The 6,460-nt window shown below is 37.5% G+C and overlaps 1 non-coding gene across 1 annotated transcript; it reads right to left on the bottom strand.

Moving 5' to 3' along the window:
• Nucleotides 1-6,142: 6,142 nt before the first annotated feature.
• LOC133807604 (small nucleolar RNA R71) lies at nt 6,143-6,249 on the bottom strand. Its single transcript, XR_009879507.1, has one exon. It is a non-coding gene; the product is annotated as a small nucleolar RNA R71 (small nucleolar RNA).
• Nucleotides 6,250-6,460: the final 211 nt, after the last annotated feature.

The raw sequence follows: 6,460 nt of genomic DNA, 5'->3' as shown, positions 1-6,460 counted from the left end.
GTGTATCTACAAGATAAAGTTAAAAGAAAAACAAAAATACTACGAGGCAGGAGGGACTTGAGGATTCCCCTGGTCGACAGTGGTTTCAGCTTCATTTTCCGCGCCGTCAATTCCCGTGGCTAGGGAGATTTCTGGGGAGGCAGGAATGTTGGCTCTCTCTTCTTCCTCCAGGAGAGCAATGCACCAGGCTATTTCAGTTTGCCTCAGCTACTCAGAAAGATAATTGAAGTTGGCCCCACGATTATGCTTCCAGAACTCATAAAAGCAATGGTGGGTAGCTCCCTTATACCTTTCCAAGTTGCTGGCATTAGTCTCCTCAAGCTCCTTGACACGCCCCTCCAGCTCCTCAGTCTCTTTTCTACTCGCGATCAGCCCAGCCTCAAGCTATTTGGCCTCTTGACAATTAAGTTTAGCAAACTCCCTAAACTTCTCTTTGTCTTCATTGGCTTTAGTCAAAGCAGTCTGAAACTGTTGAAGCTCTTTGGCCAGCTTAGAGTTTTGCTCGAGCAGTTCAGTGTTTCTCCCGAGCAATTCAGTGTTTTTCCCCTCGAGCACCTTGACCTCCTCAGCATGTTTGGCGTCGGATTCTTTGGTCTGGGTGACCGAAACCCCTGTGCGGCGCCAGCCAGCAGTTATAGTCAGTATTCCCTACGATCAGATAAAGATATAAGATGATGGCGGGAAATGACAAAATAAACAAAACTTAGCAATAGAAAGCAACTTACACTGGCTATCTTGTTCAGTCCTCAGTTTATTATCTGATCGGCCTCCATAGAGTCTGTGCCGATGATGGCCTCTCGGCTGCGTTTTTGCTTGGAGAGTTTGTATATTCTCTCTCTGGCCGCGGTGACCACGGTGCTTGTCAGGACATCTCCAAGTTGATCGTGAGGTGGTTGGTTGGCAGGTACCGAAGGGTGCAGGGGGAGACTGTTGGTTGAGTGGAGACGGAGGGTGCGTTGCTTCTTTGGAAGGAGCGGCTGCTGGAGGATCCTTAGTCCAGGCCTTTTTGGTCGAAGGAGTTTTGCTGCTCTCTCCACGGTGTCGCTTGCTCTTGCTCGAAGGAGCAGCAGGTGTGCTGTAGCGGTCAAACATATCTCCAGACGACATATCTGCAAGTAAGGAAACATTGCGAGCAGTTAGAAGATATGTATAGATGGAGTTAAAAATGAGAACAAGGAAATTATAAGTAGAGTGCCCAAGCTATAACTATTGATCGATGTATTACATACTGAACTACTACTACACTCACTCAATGCCTGGAAGAAATATGAATTTAAATTGGGAGTGTACTTAAAGTTGCCGTCCCCATTAAATAAATGACAGAGAATGGGCAAACTGTCTAAAAGTGAGAAGACAGTACCGTTCTTGTCTGAAAACTCTTCGATGGGTGCAGGGGGTTCGGAAACTTTCTCTTTTCCCTTTCCCCTAGGGACAGGGGGAACATTTGCTCGCGGGGTGCTGGAGGGTTCCCTGATTGTCACCCCAGTTGCCCTCCTCCTTAGAGGCTGTGACACATCTTGGTGCTGTTCGGGAACTTCTCCGCCAATGGCACTCCTCGCCGTTGACTCCCTCACATCCTGGTGAGGTGCCAGAAGACCGACCAACCTTAGGTTGGCTTCGATGACTAGCTGTTTGACGCTTTTTTCTACGTCAGTCATGCTGGCCAGCGATGCTGCTTGAATCTCCATTTCTGGAGTAGGAGTTGGTCGTTGCCATGGACCTGAAGAGTGTTAATTTTCTAAGGAGGATGTAGATAAAACAAAAAGAAATAAGCGACCAGAGAATAAAGAAGTTACCTCCTTGGGTGAAGGCTAGGTTGTTGGCAACCAGATCAGTAGTTAAAAAGTACTCCTGGAAGTACTTTCATACATTGGACTTATAGGTAGTCTCACTCAGGAAGATGTGGGTCTATGCCTGGTGACAGAGATGAAAAAACCCCGTGTTGTCTTGGTTGGGGTTGGATTTAAGATTGAACAGGTAATTGATCTCATGAGGCGTAGGGACATGCCACTTTTATGGCTATAAAGGATATAGAGTGCAGAAAACATTCTATACCCGTTTGGAGTTATTTGGAAAGGAGCGACCTCGAAATAATTGGCCACTCCCTGGAAAAAAGGATGAAGAGGCAAGATTGCTCCTGCCTCGATATGATACCTCGACCAGGCGCTGAAGGCGCCTTGCCCGCTGGTCGTTGGTGGGTTTTGTAATGCTCTACTTCCTTAGAGCCGTTACTAAGTGAGTTTAAAATGTGCAATTAACTCTCTAATCGAGGTTTTAAGACAAAAGTTTAATTAAACCATAAACAGAGTCTTATACTTTGAAAATAATTCCATTCATCGAAAATCATAAAGCATTTAACACTTGGGATCCCAAAATACTGTTTAGAAATATTTACAACTCAAAAATATAACTAAAGTCGGCTAAACGACAAAATCTAGGTTTAGTACAACCATCTCCCAAAATACCCCTAGACGTGGCAGCCAGGCAGGCCAAACATGTACGCACCGCTTCACGCTCTCCGTACTCATGGTTGGTTAACTTCCCCCTTGCCCTTACCTGCACCATAGAGTACCCGTGAGCCGAAGCCCAGCAAGAAAACCCTCACAAGCAGATAACATATGCATATCAAACACTTAACATATAAACAAGCCATCATCAGGCTATACACGTACGAACATGTCGTCCCAGGCGCTTTACCAGGCCCTGGATTCATAGTCCACACCGTGAGGATATCCCAGGTATCCTTTAGGGTCTCGCCCTGGCAACTCGCAATTAGATGCTGCTGATAACTCTACAAAATAGAGTTATTTTACCATATTTTATATGCTAATTGTTGCTTAGTTCTTGAGTTTTTAATTAACTTATTAAGTTTTTATGTAATTTTTAATTTATTAGTCTTAGTGTAGTTTTATAGATTTTTATATGTTTTTATAGATATTTTATTATAATATGTTGTAATTTAATTATATGAAATTTGTATTGTTAAGTTAGAAGTTAAAAATGTAATTCTTTTGAACTTAAATGCTTTATTAAATTAAATTATAATCAATATTTTCAAATAATTAATATGATTTATTTATAATTGAAAATATTTGATTATTATTTAATTTATTTTTATCTTGTAGGAATTATATTGCATGCTTGAAAGAAAGAAGAGAAAAGAAAACAAAAGTGGCATTTATGAAGAGAAAATAGCAAATTGTGGCAGCCATATCCTCCAAGGCCCACGCCTGGCCCAACTCCCTCTACCTTCAGCACCTGCCCAAGGCCACGCCTGGCCCACTTCCCCCTGCTTCAGCCATCAACCATTTCAGCATATATACACTAATGCCCAGCCACGCCACCTGTCTCCCATTTTACCTCCATTACCTCCTTGCTTCATCAATCACCTGCCGCATCTCCTCCCAGCAACAAATCCATTTGGGCCAGCTCTCCACAACATAGCACATGGCCCAAGCCATCTCACAAGCCCACGCCTGCCATCTCCTTCAGCCAGCCCCTCCGTACGGCCCAGATACCCAGCTCGCCCCAGCCGCCTCTTGCTGCCATATAGCACCCCTTGAGCCCTTAAATTTGCTCATTGTCCCCTTGTCTAAAATGCCACATTTTTACCCATTTTTCTACACACTTTTTACCCCAAAATCATCATCACTCCTACAATTTACCCCTATTTACCATATTATTATTAATTTAATCAATTTACTTAATTTAAATTGATTATTTTAATAATCTCATTTTGGCTATAAATAAGGGTTTTGAAGACCATTTTGGGGTGCTTAATTTTTTGGTTACCATCTTTTTCTCTCATTTTCTCTCTACCATTCTCTCTTCCATTTGGGTTTTTCAAGAGCATTTTGCAAGTATGTATGTCATTTATTTTGTAATTTCTACTCTAGTTATGTGCTTCTAATCTTTTTCATAAGATTATTAAGATCATGATGAAGCAACTTGTAACTAGGTAATATTTATGTTGTATGTTGATTTCCCTTGTAATGCAACAAAGTCTATGGATTTTTCTTCTTCATATATTTCTTTCATCTTAAATATCTTGTATTTTAGATTGTTAGAACATATTTACACTTTGTACTTCATTAGTGCATAAACATAATATTCTTTGTGTAAGATGTGTCATTAAATTGTACACATCCATGCTTAGAACAAAAATATTATGTTTTGCCTTATAAATAATGTTCATTGATTTTTTTGTTATTTCATTAGATTGATTTACACTAAATGCTTTGAAATTCTAATTTTGAAAAGTGAAGAAAAATCCTATCTTTTTATAAGAAATTTGTGTTTAAAATTATAAATCTTTTTGAAAAAGGATAGTTTAAATTATTTTAACTATCACTAACACTTGGGAATCAATATACTAATAAATATTATTAAACTTACACTTTGTGGATTCTAGTATCTTAATAATCTTTTCTTTTAACACTTATTTTCAACTCATTATTGGTTTATTTTCATTATCTTAAATAGCTTTATTTTTCAATCTTTTATTTTATGTTCATAATATTAAAACTTATCAATCTTTGGAACTAGGTTAGAATTTATTACTTTTGATTTAAAATAGTTTCATTTTCGATTTTAGACAACTCCTTTGGGTTCGACATCCTTGCTTACGATCACTATTCTATATGGACGATTCGTGCGCTTGCGATATATAAATTTTTAAACATACCCGTTTTGGGTCCATCAAGTTTTTGGCGCCGTTGCCGGGGAGTTGCAAGAGAAAAGAAACGAAAATTATCTCAAGGTTAGTAAATTCTTCTACTAGTTATTTTAATTTTTGCACTTAAAAAAAAAACTAAAAAATATATATACTATAAAAAAAAAAAAGATAAGAAGAAAATTTGGGACGGTTCAACCACCCATAAAAAAAATATATACTTATATTTCTATATTTATTGTTTTTTTTTTATTTAGTTGACGGCACTTGTGCCTCCTATCTATCCTTTTAAATTTTTATAGTCGATGGCACTTGTGCCTCCTAATTTTGTTGTAATTTTATTTCTTTTATATCTTTGTTAGTTGACGGCAATTTTTTGCCTCCTAACCTTTGTGAAATTTTCTTTATTTATTTTGTTGTATTTTTATTTTATTTAAATTCCGCAAATTACTAGTTGATGGCAATGTTGCCTCCTAGCTAGTTGATGGCAATTTTTGCCTCCTAGTCATCTATCTTATGTTTAAGTTGATGGCACTTGTGCCTCCTAGTTTTTACCTTAATTTTGTTATGGTTGATGGCATGCTATGCCTCCCTACTCTTGCTTAAATTTTAGTCTTATTTAATTTTTGCCTTATTTTTCTTTGTCTTCTTTAATATTTTAGCGTAATATTGTGAAAAATACTTGAAAAAAAAAAAGAGAAACCTAAATCTTGTCCTTTCACCATAAGCAATTCTTGCTTAAAGGAAATTTGACCAAAATTCCCATCCGCCTCTACTAATTAACCTCGGGGAGTTGTTAGTAGTGCGCGAGTAAGTGGAATCAAATAGGCCTGGGGACAAGTAAACCATAAGAATTATTGTTGTGAAATCTCTAAAAATTCTAAGTATGCTCTGTGGTTGCGGTTTTAACTGATCTTCCACATCAGAAAATTGCTTGTTTGAGATTATCATTGTTGCCTTGTTTGTGAAAATTGTATGCATCATTGGGAACGTAACTCTAAAAAACGGTTAGTAAAAAGACGTTTATCTTTGTTTGAAATTGAAAGTGTTAGTAAAAATTTGAGCATCATGGAACCTATTGCTAATCCTCTTGATGAAAATGTTGTGCCTGAAAAAACTTTGCTTGAATATTTTGCACCTATTTCATCTAATGCTCCGTCATGCATTGTTTTACCTACTACTTCTGCTACTCATTTTGAGCTTAAACCCGCAATCATTCAATTATTGCCATCTTTTTATGGGTTAGATAGAGAGGATCCTTACATGCATGTCAAAGATTTCTTAGAAATTTGCTCAACATTTAAATTTCAAAATTTTTCTAATGAGTCGGTCAGACTAAGATTGTTCCCTTTTTCATTAAAAGACAAATCAAAAGCTTGGTTAAATTCCCTTCCCACGGGGTCTATAACTACATGGGATCAACTTTATAATAAATTCTTACTGAAATTTTTTCCTATGTCTAAAACTGATAGTCTAAGGAGAGAAATCTCCGAGTTTTTTCAAAAAGATAATGAAGAGTTTTATGAATGTTGGGAAAGATTTAAAGATTTATTATTAAAATGTCCTCATCATGGTTTTGAAAAATGGAGACTTGTAAAATATTTTTATGATGGTTTGACTCCCTCTAATCGTCAAATGATTCAATCTATGCATACTGGAAATTTTTTTAAATTTCAAGGACAAGAGGCGTGGGACGCCCTTGAAGATTTATCTGTCAATTCACAACAATGGAATTATTTTGATCCTAGGTCTAGGTCAACTAATTCACCAAAAAGAGGAGGAAGGTAT

The sequence above is a fragment of the Humulus lupulus genome, chromosome X (genome assembly GCF_963169125.1).
Source record: "Humulus lupulus chromosome X, drHumLupu1.1, whole genome shotgun sequence".
Classification (NCBI taxonomy): Eukaryota; Viridiplantae; Streptophyta; class Magnoliopsida; order Rosales; family Cannabaceae; genus Humulus; species Humulus lupulus.
Note: the sequence above shows the minus strand (reverse complement) of the source record. Positions and strands in the feature narration are given on the sequence as shown.